A 16,017-nucleotide genomic window follows, 5' to 3' on the forward strand; every position below is an offset into this window, starting at 1 on the left:
AGAGTTATCTGAGAGGAAAGCCTCCATTAAGAAATGCCTAGCTCAGACTGACCCGTGGACATGTCTATGAAAGGGATTGTCTTAATCATTAAATGATGTGGGAGAGTAGGAGGAGTCAGCCAACTGTGGGCAGTACCATTTCCTAGGCCGGTGATCCTGTGCCTTATAAGAAAACTGGCTAAGCATGAGCCGGCAACCGGCATCCTCCATGGTTTCTGCTTCAAGTTCCTGCTTGAGTTCCTGTCCTGATGTCCCTCAGTGATGGACTGTGACCTGGAAGTGGCAGCCAAGTGTATTATTTTCTTTTCTGCTGCTAAAACACCACGATCAAGGCAACTTATGGAAGAAAGAGTTTGTTGTGTTTATTCCCAAGAGATAAGAGTCCATCATGGAGGAGAGGCATGGCAGGAGGCAGATGGAGCAGAAAACTAGAGTTCACATCTTCAAGCATGTACAGAAAACAGAGAGCAAGACTGGAAATCTGGCAAGTCTTAAGAATTCTCAAAGCCCATCCCCAGTGATGTGCTTCCTCTAGCAAGGCTGCACCTCCTAAACCTCCATGAACAGCGCCACCAACTGGGACAAAGGATTTGAATACTTGGGGCCTATGGGGAACTCATTCAAACCACCATACCAAGTAAAGCCTTTCCTCCTCTAAGTTTTTTTTTTTTTTTTTTTTGGTCAATGTTTGTTTTATCACAGTAACAGAAAGGCAATTAGAACACCATCTCTGCACCAAACCTTGGTCTGCATCCACAGGCCTTGCCCTATCATCTATTCTGAACCAAGTCTTTCCCCAATCTCTTCCTTTTTGGCTCAGCAAAGGGTGGTACAGGAGCGTAAGCTACAAAGTGACTACTGAGATCTTCTCTAGAGCTTTGCCCATTTCTCTGGGCTAGCTCCCTGTACACAGAATGTTTACATGTTCTTAAACTTGTTTCTCTTGTTACTCGGGTCTGTCGTTGCAAGAAGTCTAAGTGAAGACCTATGATACAGATACAGAGGAAATTATTTTTCATCTCCTCTAGATTAATACACAAGACATCTAATATTGCTGAATAAATATTAACTCAGACCTGTCCCCTGTCTTCATGGAGAATTGGGTTTCAAAAAAAATCAAATACACGAAATATAAATGGGTTGTTGACACTGATGACATTCTGCTAGGTTCTAAAAAGTGAAAGCTTTCAAAGTCATTTCAAGATGGAAATGAAGCAACTGAACTCAAAGAGGCAGCAGATGGTCCCTGGCACAGAGGAGCCTGGTCATAGTTTCCAAGCACACACTGGGGCAGGGGCACACTAGCTGGTGTCACTCACTGTAGTAGGTGCTTTTCTTATGGTATGCCTGACAAAGGGGCTGGAGAGATGTCTCAGCAGATCAGAGCACTGACTGCCATTGCAGAAGACCCAGGGTCAGTTCCTAGTACCCACATGGCAACTCAAAATCATCCTTACAGTTCCAGAGACTTCAACACCATCTTCTAGCCTCTGAGGGCATTGCATGAATGCGGTACACATACATACATGCAATCAAAACACTCATACACATACAATACAAATAAATATCTGACAAAAGTAACTTAACAAAAGAAAGATTTATTTTGGCTCATGGCAGGAAGTAGGAAGCAGGAAGCAGCTTACATTGCATCCACAGTCAGGAAGCAGAGCGAGATAAGTGCTGGGGCTCCGTTTACCTTTTCCTTTATGTCTCTTGTTAAGCCCGCCCATGGCCCACCCCTGGGATGGAGCCACCCACATTCAGGGTTAGTCTTCTACCTCAGTTAAAAATGTCTAGAACTGCCCCCACAGATACTCTCAGAGTTATGTCTCCTAGATTATTGCAAGTCCAGGCAAGCTGACAATGAGGGTCAATTATCACACCTAACCTAGTCCTTTAATGCCCCACTACACACTGTAACGTGGGAAGTATTTGCATGCTGTATTAACTGACTCTGGCATACGTGGAAGAACTGGAAACTACACATTTTTTTTTTTGTCTGATTCCAAAGTCATGTTTGCTAGTCAATTTTCCAGTACTGTGACAAAACGCCTGAGATTATCGACTTCAAAGAAGAAAGATACACTTTAGCTCATTGCTTTAGAAATTCCCATTCATGGTCATTTGGATGTGTTGTTTTGGTCCTACAGTGGCCTTATACATCATGGTTGGGAGCACACAGAAGAGGAGATCTGTTTGTCTTGTGGAGGTTGATCAGCAAGAGACGGAAACAGGAGATGGCCGGGGTCAAATATTCCTTTCAAAGGCATGCATTCAGTGACCTAACTGCCTCCTACTTGGCCCCACCTCATCGGAGCTTTACCCCCTCCTAACAGTACCACAGATGGGTGTCTGGGGGGCATTCAAGATCCACTCTACAGCATCATGTGCTTACTGTTTACCATCTACCACATCTAAGGAACAAAATCTATCCTGTACAAATCACATGATTTCTAAATAACCTTCCCCCCACCCCCACATGTTTCTTTTCATACCACAAGACATACAGTAGGACCAAAAGACCCAGAGATCCTTCTCCCTTCTCCACTTTATGACCCGTGCTTCTACTCTATTGGCAGGACTGCCCTCCCCTAGTCTTTCAGCTTTCTTCCACCTGGAAATTTCCTCTGCCCCAGGCACAATCAGAAAGACTTCCTTCCATCTGAATGCCAGACTCTTGGCTCTACGAGCTGAACCCCAGTCAGCACAAATCAGTGCCCCCTGCTGGCGAAGGGGATAATAAAAGGGTGAGCACAGATGGTGTTTTCTCTCTTCTCAGCAAATGAAAATCAACCACCCAATCTATGAAAGTCTACCTTAGTAATATTCCTGTTCAAGGCTTTTATAAGGAGGCTACGTTCATGGGTTAAGTATATGAGGAATCTGCATACACATTTAAGTATACCTCACAAGCTCATTTTGAAAATGCACCTCTCAACTGGTCTTGTCCTTTTCAGTAAACACATCACTATAAAGAAATAGGAGCCCTTACACATTTACCATGAAGGCCCGATGCCCTTGAGAGTCCCAAAGCCCTTTGCCCACACTGAGGGCAGATGCTGACAGTCATAAGTCACATCAAAGATCTGAGGCACTCAGACTTCCAAAGAGCCATGCAGGGGCACACGCTGCAGACCATCTCTAAAGAGACATTAAAACCAGAACCGCTGGGAGAGATGCAGGGAAGAAGAAAACTATAAAACAGAGAAATCAACTTTGTTCAATTTGTAAACGGCTGAAAACAAAATGTGTACTATATAAACTACAAGAAATTTGCAAAGTTGAAGAAGTGCTATTTCTATAGAGTAACTTTTTTTGTGACATTAACTGGCCATGAGGTTAGAGTTTCCTGATCTAAAAAGACATACTTACTGTACAGGGTGGGGTGGAGGAATAATACAGAAATAACCAGGAAAATCACATGGTAGAAAAAAAAATTACATAAGGATACAAGATCAAGAATTTCTGAAACAAATGTGGGCTACTGAGCCTGTACCATGTTTTAAAGTAAAACATGAATTTCAGAGTCTTAAACAGGGAAATGTCCTTGTGCGTACGTACCAGTTTCCCAGGAATCCTCTCTGAACCACCCTAGGGAAGAGGAAATGAAAAAGCTATTTGGGAGGTGAAAATGGGGGAATTCTGAGATTTCCTTGGCAAGACTAGATGCAACAGGTTATTGCGGGAGATGGTTCACAGCTGATGGAAAGAGATTATCAAGCCACACACAAGGATAGGGAAGGGAGAGCTGCTAAGGAGAAGTGTGCCAGCAGGAACAGTTCGAGTTTGAAAGAACACAAAAGTCAAATTCAAATGACCACCAAAGCGTCCATTTTAAATCTGGCCATCAACTTAAATTTCATGAATTGCTCTATAATAATATATATCACTTAGCAAAATCAAATACTTTGAAGTTTGTGAACACCAGAGGCCCTGTGTAATTTAGAAGCCACCTTACAGGGTCTGGGGAAATAGCTCAGTAGTTAAAGTGCTTGACTAGTTAAGCTTAAGGACTGGAGTTTGGATCTCCAGAAACCAACACATCCATACCTATGTGTCCATATAAACACAAACACACACACACACACGCGCGCACTCACAAAAATGGGGAAGTAAAGAAGCCATACAACCTAATCATCATTATTTGGTGAGTATTCAATTAAACATCTAAAAAATATTTATTAAGGCCTGGAGAAACAGCTCAGTGGTTAAGAACACTTGTAGCTCTTCCAGAGGCCCAAGTACAATTCCCAGCAACCATGTCAGGCAGCTCATGACGTCCTATAATTCCAGCTCCTGGGGGATCTGATGCCTCTGGCTTCCGAGGGCACCTGTACTCACATACACATAACCACATACAGACACACACATATATCTACATAATTAAAAATAAAAATAAAATCTTAAAATATATTTATTAAATTCTCACAGCTTATGCACATATTCAATTTTTATTATTTAAAATACAATTTAAAAATACTGTCTACAGATTAGGTAAAGAACACATTTGGAAGGGCGATGGGAATTCTGAAGGGTCACTGTAAACATCATGAGAGTGAATTGTCAAAATATTGGAGGATTGTAGGCTTTCTAGGGAGCACTCTGAATAATGTTGGAGAAGTTAATACACGGGTACTTCCCTATTTTCAGGAGGTCTCAACAGGACATTGCAATCATTTGGATGTTTGTTGGTTTGTTTGTTTGAAATAGGCTGTGTAGCCCTGGCTGACCCGGAATTCTCTATACTGACCATGCTGGCCCTGAACTTGTAACAATCCTTCTTTTGCCTCCTGAGTACAGGGGTCACAGAACCCCCATGCCTGGTTCTATAGCTTGCATCTTGACTGGCCTCAGAGACCTGTGTGTTAAAGGCTTAGTCCCCAATCTGGCATTACTAGAAAGTGATGGAATATCTAAGAGGTGGGCCCATATGAGGTCTTTAGGCCATTGGGGCATAGTCTCAACAGGGACTGTGGGACCCCAATCTCTTCTTTTGTCTCTTTTGTATCCTAGTGATAAGACAGATGACTTTGGTCCACTGTGCACTCCTGTCCACAATGTGCTGCCTTGCCACAGATTCAAGATACCAGATATGGAGTAGAAATTCCAAAGCTTGTGAGCCAAAATAAATCTTTCATCTGTGCAAGTTGGTTGTCTCGGGTGTTTTGTTACAATAAGGGAATGCTAACATGAACATTGTTGTCCCTATAATCCATGGAGGACACCACCCCTGCCTTACACTCACTGGGAAAGAGACAAATCCCACCAATGTGCGATGACCCATTTGGCCTGCACCCTCCATGGTAGCTCCATAGTTCCTAACGTTTGTACTTTGTTTTGCTTTCCTTCTCAAGAACCCAAGGGATAGACAACCACTCCTGGACTCAGTATACCCATCACCTATAGCCTTAGACCCTGAATCCCACCAGGCTTACCCAGGTGATTGAACCTGGCCTTCTGCCTTTGCTAGCCATGTGTTCCAAGCTGAACACTGCCTTGTCTCCCAAGTGTCTATTCAAAAACCTGGATGTCATGACAGATCCTCAGCAACACCTCTTCCTGCAGCCTAGACCTGACCTCTAGATCAGCACTGGCTCTGGTTCCGTATCAAAGGAAGCACCTGGAACTGAGATTTGTAAAACATGGGTGAGAATGTTCTACACTGAGAGGCCAGCATGGGCAATGCTCACACACAGGAGGGGTTCGACACTATCATGGAGCCACAGGGTGACTACAAAAACCCCTTCAGAAAAGCAGCTTCCAAACAAAGCCAGCCTGAAGCACTGGCACTCACAGATACGACACAAACAGTCAATGTTTCAAATCAATACAACTACTGCAATGCACTCCCTCACCACTACCCTTTCGGAAACAAGCCATAAGCTTGTGTGCTTTGTAAATATATATATTTTTTGCTCGTATATTTGGTTTTTTTTTTCAGCAGGAGAAAAAGGAATGAAAGTTGTAAGTTTCTTTTATTTTAAAGAATTTTAACCGTAAAACTGTAAGCAAAGTGAAGTCTGTGCTTCTTGATTGATTGACTAATTGATTTTGGAATTACAAAGTACCCCTTCCATTTTCTGAGCACTGGGTTAATTGTGCACTGGCTCTAATTGTGTTAGAGTATATATTTGTATTTCAGAATATTAGAATGTATATTTGTTAATTTGGAGTATGTCTAGTCTGGAATTCTAATAATCACCTAAATCTTGGTTTTTTTTGTTGTTGTTGTTTTTGTTGGTTTTCTTTTTTTGAGACAGGTTCTCACTGTGTAGCCCAGACTAGCCTCGAACTCATGACAATCTTCCTGCCTCATCTTCCCATGTGCTGAAATTACCATCATGAGCCACCATGCCAGATAATCTTGTGAATCTTAATGGTGTAAGACAAAAACCAGGAAATCTACCCAAAGTGTGTACTGTCAAGAACTGCTATATACTTTAGGAAAGTCATTGTCACAGGGACAGTTAAGTAAAGTAGGAATCTTCTTACATAGAAAACAGGATGTTGAAACTGTATAGTCACTCTAATAATTCCTCAAAATATTAAACAGAGTTACCACATGAAGCAGCAATTCTATCCCTAGATATGCTTTTAAGGATACGTACACATTCATAGAGACATTTTTCAACAGTCAAATGCCCATCAAGTGATGAATAAGTAAAAGGTAGCAGACCCGTGTGGTGGGATATTTTTCAGTCATGAAAACAGTAAGTTCTGATACACATTATAGGTATGAACCTTGAAAACATTATGTTAAGTGAAAAGGTCAGACATAAAATGCCACATATTATGTCCCATTTATGTGGACTGTATAGAGACTGAAATGGATTAGCAGCTTCCAATGGCTGAATAAAAGGGGTAATTGAGGGTAACAGCTAACGAGTAGGGGTTTTCATACTGTATGGCTGTATAACTCTGTGAGTACTAAAATCACTAAACTGCACACTTTAAGAGGATATATTCTATGGTACGGGAACTGTATCACAATAAAGTTATTGCTAAAAACAACACACATACACACCTGTACTCCTGACACTTGGGAGAGAGAGGCAGGAGGATCAGGAGTTTAAGGTCATCCTTGGCTACATAGTGAGTTCAAGGCCATGCTGAGCTACATGACCCCTATCTCAAGAGAAAAAAGCCACATAAATATATAATAGATATATATATATATATATATATATATATATATATATATATATATCATCACATCCATTAAACAAGAGCAGGCAACTGCAATGAAAAAGACATGGCAGCCAAGGCACATGAAAAAAAATCAAGGAAACCCAAAGGTCTGAAGATGAACTAAACAGCAAGATCGGAAAAACCAAAGAGCAAAAGTCACCTTGGAGACAGAGCCAAAGAATTCTCACAAACTATATCACAGAAGTTATAAAATAGAAGAAAGTTGAGATTGTGATAAGGCACCTTCTTGACCACAGCTATACCACATTGAAGTCTAGGCTGAATCTAGCCTCTGACACTAAAAGGCAGTTGGCCCAGGGTGTGAGAACAGGAAGGTGCAGCTTGGCTGCACCAAAGTATGAGTTTGGGGACATGTCAGCAGGATCCTGGTTGCCTTGTGAACAAGTCGGCATGTTCCCTGTTTGCTCCTGCTAACTGCAGATTTATGGCTTCTGTGCTCTACACTTGGCTTGCTTTTAAGAGGGACTTTCTACCCTTAAGCTCTGGAAACACTTGGGAACAAACTTTTCACACTCCAATGTGATTTTTCTGCATAAAAACTTACCCTAAGAATGACACTGCACTTGGGTTCAAATGCCCTGTGTAGTCACCAGCTGGCTAATAAGGACTTTCTTTTGGCATTATTTTGTGTCTGGGTGGTCTTCTCTGGTGAAACACCTTACAACAAGATTTTAAAGACAGATAGAGAAATTTACAAGTCTGTCTCATGAATATGAAAGAAGAGACACAGGAGGCCAGGTAGGAGAGTCAGTGTGCATCAATGTACATATCTAGGTTAAAAGTATACTGTGTCAAGTTTTCAGAGTGCTGGACAAAAAAGAAATCCTCGGTTGTTCCAGAGAGAGCTATGCCTCTATCACAACTGTCATGGCAGCCTAGATCTAGATTAGAATATGTTATCTTCCTCCTTAAAAGGAGAGGAACAGGGCTAGAGAGATGGCTCAGTGGTTAAGAGCACTAGCTACCCTTGCAAAGCACCCAGGTTCAGTTCCCAGCACCCACATGGCAGGTAACAACTGTTCATAACTCCAGTTCCAGGCGATCCGATACTCTCTTCTAACTTCTGTGGGCAATGCAGGACATGGGTGTACTTACATACATGTAGGCAATACACTCATACACATAAAACAAAAATAATAAAATGTTTTTTAAAAAGAAAGTTCTCTGAATAGATGATTAGTACTACAAAAGTTCCTGTTAAAATATTAAATTTTCAAATTTTGAATGTTAAGCATAACAAAAATAATATAACATGGCTGAGATCAAGTTATTAGTAATATAAGCAAATCTTACAGCACAACAAAAACTATGCCACATACAAAGTAGATGAAAATCAATGTGACTCCAAAGAGTCAAAGTCAAATAAGGCACAGGGATACTGGGCAAATACCTTAGAAACAGAAAGCAGAGGTTCATAGTGTCATGCAAATCTCACTCTGGCCTCCTCTCAGCTCTCGGGTTCTTGTGATCTCTGTCAAATGAATTTAGATAGGACACAGAGTTTATTACAGAGTAGCATGAAGCATTTTCAGTGTGGGAGTGAGACAGTGGCTGAGGAAACCCCTGCAGAAGACACTCTCACATAGTGAGAGTGGACAGTGGCCAAGGGGATGACTGTGCTGGCCAACATGTTTAGGTAGGCTTTATACTACTTCTTGAAGTTTCTGTAACAGACAGCTTTCTTGGGGGGCATTTTCCTATTCAGGCTACTGAAAGGCCCATTTAGAGGAACTCTTTTGTTTGGTTGGTTGGTTTTTTGTTGTTGTTGCTGTTTTGAGACAGGGTCTTCCTGTAGCCCCAGCTGTCCTGGAACTCACTAGGCTGGCCTTGAGCTCATAGAGATCCACCTGCCTCTGCCTCCCAAGTGCTGGGACTAAAGGAGTTCACCACCACGCCTGGTTAGGTTAATTCTTAATGGAGGGGACAATAGCATATGTCTTTGTTCTTTACCAGAGAGCCTCTGGCTAGCAAGTGATCTTAGGATCTCTTGGGCAGTTTAGAATGCCATGTCTTCAATCAGGGCCAGAGATGACTTGGGTCCCGTTCTTCTGACCAGTAGTCAAAGTCGTGCAGGTTTAGTGCGCGTGCATGTATGTGTGTGTGCGTGTGTATGTGCGTGCATGTGTGCGTGTGTATCTTTCCCTCTACTTAAATCTGAGCTCCATTTTAGGACCCTGAAGGTGGACTTGAGAACCAAGGGGCCTCCCCCTCCCCATTCCTCTTCTGTGTGGTCACACTGAATGGTTCTCCTTTCTCTGCTTTCCACTGCGGCATCTTTAATTGGACTACTGAGGACACATGGTTGAACCTGACTTGTTAAAGGGGTTGTCAGAGCCCCAGTTCTTACCCTAACTATGGTAATTGATAGGACTTCCTAGTGGTATAGCTAAGAGAGTCACCCATGCTCCTGTAACTATTTCCAATAGACTCATTGGTTCTCCAAGATGGATGTGGATGGAATCCTTTCTTCAGTGTGCTGATGCCCTATCTGGCATGAATAAATGTTTCTTTACATCTCCCTGGGGAAAAGTCATAACAAGGCCAAATGAATATAAGACTGTATACAACTTCATCAACAGAGTAAGTATTTGCATCAACCAAACTGTGTACTCTGACCATAGAGAATACACCTTCTCCAATGTCCACAGGACTCTTCATGCAAGAAAATCAACATGGCAGAAAGAAAACACAAGGATGTCCCCCTAATAGGAAGGATATAAATTTCTCTGATCACAAGGCGATGAAATCAGTAATTCCAATAACAAAAGCAAAAAGAACTCATTTTTACATAATATTGTATTGTCTTTGTAGTCTTAAATATGTATGTAAACAAAAAGTAAAGAAGGGGAAAAAAGGGTCTGGGGAGATGGCTCAGTTCGTAAAATCATGTCAAGCAAGATCAAGGTCCTGAGTTCAGATCTCCAGCACCCACGTAAAAGGCCAGGTGTGACAGTACGTGCCTGTAATCCAAACACTGGGGAGAAGAAGAGAGGAAGATCCCTGGGGCTGGATGGGAAGACAGTGTAGCTGGGGGATGAGGTTCAGGCTCAGTGAGAGACCCCGTCTCAAAAATTAAGGTGAATGGTAATGGAGGAAGACACCCAGTGTTGACCTCTGACCTCTATACACAAGTGTACATACATGCAGGAGCATGTTTACATACATACATGAGCATGCATACACACATACACAACACACACACAAGATTTTAAGAAAAAAATAATAAACTATTTCTCAAGAACAAATTTCAGGTGGAAAATATGGTGGGGGGAGGAGCTATAAAAAGCAAGGTAAGAAAAGAGAAAAACTAACTAAATTAAAATAAATATCAAGTACCAAGACAACAGTCTTCTTGAGGTAGAACTGAAGGGCTGAGATGCTGAGATGTGTCAGAGCCGGGAGAAAGCCCAGCAAGTAAAACAAATCAAGGTCTCTGCTGTCTTCATAGCAGGGATGAAGGAGCCCACATGATTGTGGCAAGACATGCCATGTGTGTGCTAAAATTGTAAGTGGAACTGCTAGAAGAAAACAAATGTGAGGAATAAAATATAAGACACTCATAGAGGGAAAAATGGACTAACGTAATTCAACCAACCAAAACTGAGTGGGAAGAAGGGAGTTTTAAAATGGCAGGGAGTTTTAAATGATATGATAGGGGGAAAATAAATGGCAGGACTGGGTTGCAGTGGCAGAGCATGCACAAGGTCCTACGTTCAATCCCCAATGAGATAGAAAAGGAAACAAAAAGAAAAACTCGAAATAAGAAATGACATAAGGGTAAGTTCAAACACATTGGTAGTGATAGATAATCAAAGTGAGAAAAGCCCCAAAATGAAGATAATCAATAGGAAAATATATACCAAGCTAGGCAATGTAAGAAAAAAAAAAGACCATTATGCAAGCACATTGAGAATACAAAACTGGGTATTTTCTCAGAAGGCATCAGCTTTTGCACATGTCTAAGAAGACGATGTGTGGGAATCCATGTCATGAAACACAAGAACAGAAAGAATACGGAGTATTTGAATAGCCTAATTAGCCAGTTTGCTCTAGTAGCTATAAAATAGAACATTGAACACAATAAAGAACATTCTTCTCAGTCATGAACACTCACAGGCGATCGTTGACCACGTATTAGGTCAGGAAGAAAATCCCATCAACTCCCACAGAGCAGAATTCATATACATCATATTGATTGGTCACAATGAAATAAAATTAGACTCATCATCAAAACAAAAGACAGAAACAATCCATAGGCTTAGAGACTTTAAAAACCCCAAGAGTAACTTTTATGTATAGGAGAAAAATTGATACAGAACTTGTACACTATTCAGACTTGGAATGCTAACCATTACACCATGGAACCATATGAACTCACACCCCTAGGTAGAAATGAGCAACAATCAGATTATACATTATAAAAACCTGTGTGATTCATATGAAACAACTCCGGGAAATTTAACTGTGGGCCTTAACCCCACACTTCCATTTTGAAGAATCTTTCTCAAAGGAAAGTTCCCACAGTGCACACAGGAATGTACAAAGGTTCTACGGAAAGCTTGTAAAAGCCAGGACTGGCTCATGAACACAGGGAAGCAGAGGCTTTCCGGCCACTGGAAGCTTGCAGTGCAATGGTGGCATCGGGCACAGGACCTATGCCAACTCAATCAGACAAGGGCCTAGAGTGGAGTCAGAGAAATGGGTGGTGGGCCAGCCCTAGAATGGGAACTACTGGAGACTGATAACTACTGAGTAAGGGAGACTATGCCTTACTTACCATCTCTAAACAGGCTGACTAGACTCCAGTAGGTGAATTTGCACTGAAGGACAACTGGGTGCAAATGCTTAACTGGATAAGACTTACCATGTATGGCAGAATACATGAGGTCCTGGGCGGGGGGGGTGGCATGGATGGAGGGAGGTCTAAATTTGAGTAGGAACTGTTGTATGAAATGTTCAAAAACTCAATTAAAAAAAATTTTTTAAAGGTTCCACCAATTTGTCATGATGATCATGGTTAGCCATGCTCCCAGTAATGGACATGTATGGTCTTTGTAGATCTTTCCAGCACCATATTATGGAGTACCATGCAACAGTTAAACAGAATGAAGTTCCTTGAAAGGGGAACATTCCCAAGATTATAATGTTAAATAAAATACCAAAATGCATTAAAAAATCAAAATGTTGGGGTTGGGGATTTAGCTCAGTTGTAGAGCGCTTGCCAAGCAAGCGCAAGGCCCTGGGTTCGGTCCTCAGCTCCAAAAAAAAAAAAGAAGAAAGAAAGAAAAATCAAAATGTTATAGCTTTGGTTTGAATAATTTAACAAATGCATTTTCCAGGTATATCTCTATTTCTCAGAGAACAAAAAAGCCTGGAAGGGCAGACATTGGATGTGGAGTACTAATTTTAAGTTTTTTTATTTATTTTTATTTTTTGTGTATAAATGTTTTGCTTGCGTGTATGTAAGTGTACCCATATATGCAATGCCCATGAAGACTAGAAGAGAGTGTCAGATCCCCTGAAACAGGAGTTATGGATGGTTGTTAGCCACCATGTGGGTGCTGGGAACGAAACCAGGGTTGTCTGCAAACGCAGCCAGTGCTCTTAACTGCTGAGCCACCTCTGTAGCTTTGGGAATCTACTTTTAAAGAAGAGATGAGGCTAGTAAAAGTGATCAGAGGAACGTCAGTTAATAATACCAGTGGGATTTTTTAAATAACATTTTTATTAATTCTTTGAGAATTTCAAGCAATGTATTCTGATCATATTTGCTCCCCCTCTCCTATATCCTCTCAGTTCTACCCACCTCAGTATCCCCCAGTACAGGTGGAATTTTTTAATATTTTACCTATTATTTTTATTTTATGTGTATGAATGTATTGCCAGCATGTATGTAAATGCACCCGTGTCACGCAATGCCCACAGAAGTGAGAAGAAGGTGTTGGATCCCCTGGAACTGGAGTCACAGGAGGTTGTTAGCTGCCATGTGGGTGCTGGAAATCAAACTAGGGTCCTGTGGAAGAGCAGCCAGTGCTCTTAACTGTTGAGCCATCTCTCCAGCCCCATGGGTGGAATTTTTAAAGCAGGAGGTTATTTAATATTTGTGAAATAGAAAAAGTCTCCTAGGCAGATGACTGTAGGGTGATCAGAAACGAGCAAATCAGCTTGGAAGAAACTCCTCGCTCTAGTTATATAACAATTTCTATCTTGGCAAGTTATTATTGAAAAACCTCTCTTCTTTTCCTTTAGAACCTGGGTGGTGGGGCTGGGGGGACCACATTAGATAATTTTTATTCATATGTTCATTAGGTATATCAGTTCACATTCCTAAATTATCAGCCTAGAAAAACAGCCAAGAGAGAAGGGGCCTAATTTTACAAACTCTATTCATTGTTTGAAAACTATGTTCTGTTGCCCACAAAATAAATCATCAAAGCCTTTCCATACCTCTTTGTTAGATCTTAAACCTCTGCACCTCAGGTTCTGCCTAAAACACAGAGTCTCTTTCAAGGGAAGAATTCATCAACATCATCGGTTCGAGACAGGAAGCAAAGCATAAACTACAAATCTAACAAAGAAATAAAATGTCACATGAAGCACAGGCATAACGCATGCAACCCTTTCCTCTAGCTGTACAGCAAACTATTAAAATAACTTTCCAATGCATTGACTGTTACATGGAGAGGGTCGAATCAAAAAAGTTACTTCAATTTAAACAAAATTAATAAAGAAATGTTCTGCATGGCTCCCCCTTCCCGTTTCTCCTTCTAATCATTTGTCATGCAAATGAAAACAGTAATGGGAAATGTAAAGAAAACAAATTCGCAATATACTGAGGCCCATATTCGGCAAGAGATAAGATTGACTATCAGAAGGAAAGGGTGTGGAAATTAGCTGTCCTTACAATAACTGGGAGGGAAAATGGTTTTATTTAGCCTGGAGGGATTTTTTTTTTTTTGTAGCAAACTGACTAAATTAAAATCCAGTCTATTAAATCCAGTATCATACTAGAAAACACCTTTTCCTTGCACTTTTAGATAAATTTTCATTGATCTCATTTTACGCATGATTACATTTTTAATGAGTTGTGCAATATTTCCAGGCTAATTTTAAATCCCCTTCTCTCCTCTCGCCCCCTCCACTTACTGCTTGCTGGATTAACATTTCTGATAAATTGTTGGACCAGAAAGAAGGCGCATAACCAAGATGAAATAAATTACTTCCATTTTTTGCAGCTCTAAAACGATAATAGGAGAATACAAATACCCACTGTCTAATTATGCCACATCTTCCAATTCGTTTCACAAAAACAATTATTTTATTTTTACATAATAGGCATGTTACCTTGTATTTATTATAAATGACCTTGTGCAGTGTATAGTCTATTAGAATAAAAAGAATTTCACCCGACCCTGATCAAGTAAACCTGATGTGCGACCATCTTAAAAGGAAACGCCAAAGAGGGAACTACAGACCATAGAGGCGACTGGAAAAATCTAGAAACTGAGAAATAATTAAAAGGAAAAAACTGACTCTGCTTAAAATTGGTTTTTGAACAAAACATGAAATAATACTATGTATAAACTCTTTTAAAAGATCCATTTCTGATGGGAGGAGGCTGGGAGAGTTTCTTAAATCTAGTTTTCCATATGGGAAAGGAAAGGGGAGTATTTAGTTGTATTTTCCAACTTGGCCAAAAAAAGAGGGAAAATGTTGGGAGCCTCTGAAATCCCTCCTTTAGTCAAGAAGAGTCACAGCCTATTAAAATGGGACCTTGTAGGATCTTTTGTCTTTTATAAAATCTGTGTGTGAAGTGTGTGCATTTATGTATATGTGTGAATATCAGAGTACGTGCATAGAGTCAAAGGACACCTTCAGGTGTCTATCCTCAGCCTTCCACCTTGTTTGTCGCTGTGTACACCAGGTTAGCTGGCCCTCCAGCCTCTGGGAACTCTCTTATCTCAAGTTCCCATCTCACCTACCAAAAGTTAAGACTACAGATGCATGCCACCACATCCAGCTCTCCATGGGTTCCAAGGTTCTGAACTCAGGGCCTCATGCTGTATAGCAAGACTTTACCCACTGAGCCATCTCCCCAGGCCCTTTTGTAAAATCTGAAACATCTGTCCTTCCTCCCCATCTTAGTTATTTTTATAACTCCCCCTCCAACTGCTGGCAATGCAGAAGAATAAAACTTTGTAAACAAGTTAAGCTTTCTAGTTCAAAGACAGATTAAGAAATTCAGCAAAATGAGACACAGGCCTATGGTATCTGTAAGAGAGATGCCTAAAAGTATGGACCTTGAAAGACAGAAAATAAGCATATTTGGAAAGACTGGCCAGGCAAATATAACTAGGAAAATTCTGGAAAGTAAGACGGTGTGATTTGAAGCTATATTTTGTAATTTTGGTGTCGTGGTAGAATTCAAAGCAAAAAGCTTTAAAAAGAATACGAGGAGTACTGGGTTGTACCACAGCTGATAGAGTGCTTGTCTACCATGCATAAAGTCCTGGCTTTGAGCCCCAGAACCATGTAAACTAGATATGGCAGCTCAATCTATAATTCTAGCACTGAGGATATGGAAGGAAAAAAATCAGAAGTTCCCCAGCTACATAGTGAGTTTGAAACCAGCCTGGAATATACGAGATCCTGTCTCAGAAAAAAAGAAAGAAAGAAAGAAAGAAAGAAAGAAAGAAAGAAAGAAAGAAAGAAAGAAAGAAAGAGGGAGGGAGGGAGGAAGGAAGGAAGAAAGGGAGCGAGAGAGAGAGAAAGAGGGAGGGAGGAAGGAAGGAAGGAAGGAAGGAAGGA

The sequence above is a fragment of the Nannospalax galili genome, unplaced genomic scaffold (genome assembly GCF_000622305.1).
Source record: "Nannospalax galili isolate Female #2095 unplaced genomic scaffold, S.galili_v1.0 scaffold410, whole genome shotgun sequence".
Lineage (NCBI taxonomy): Eukaryota > Metazoa > Chordata > Mammalia > Rodentia > Spalacidae > Nannospalax > Nannospalax galili.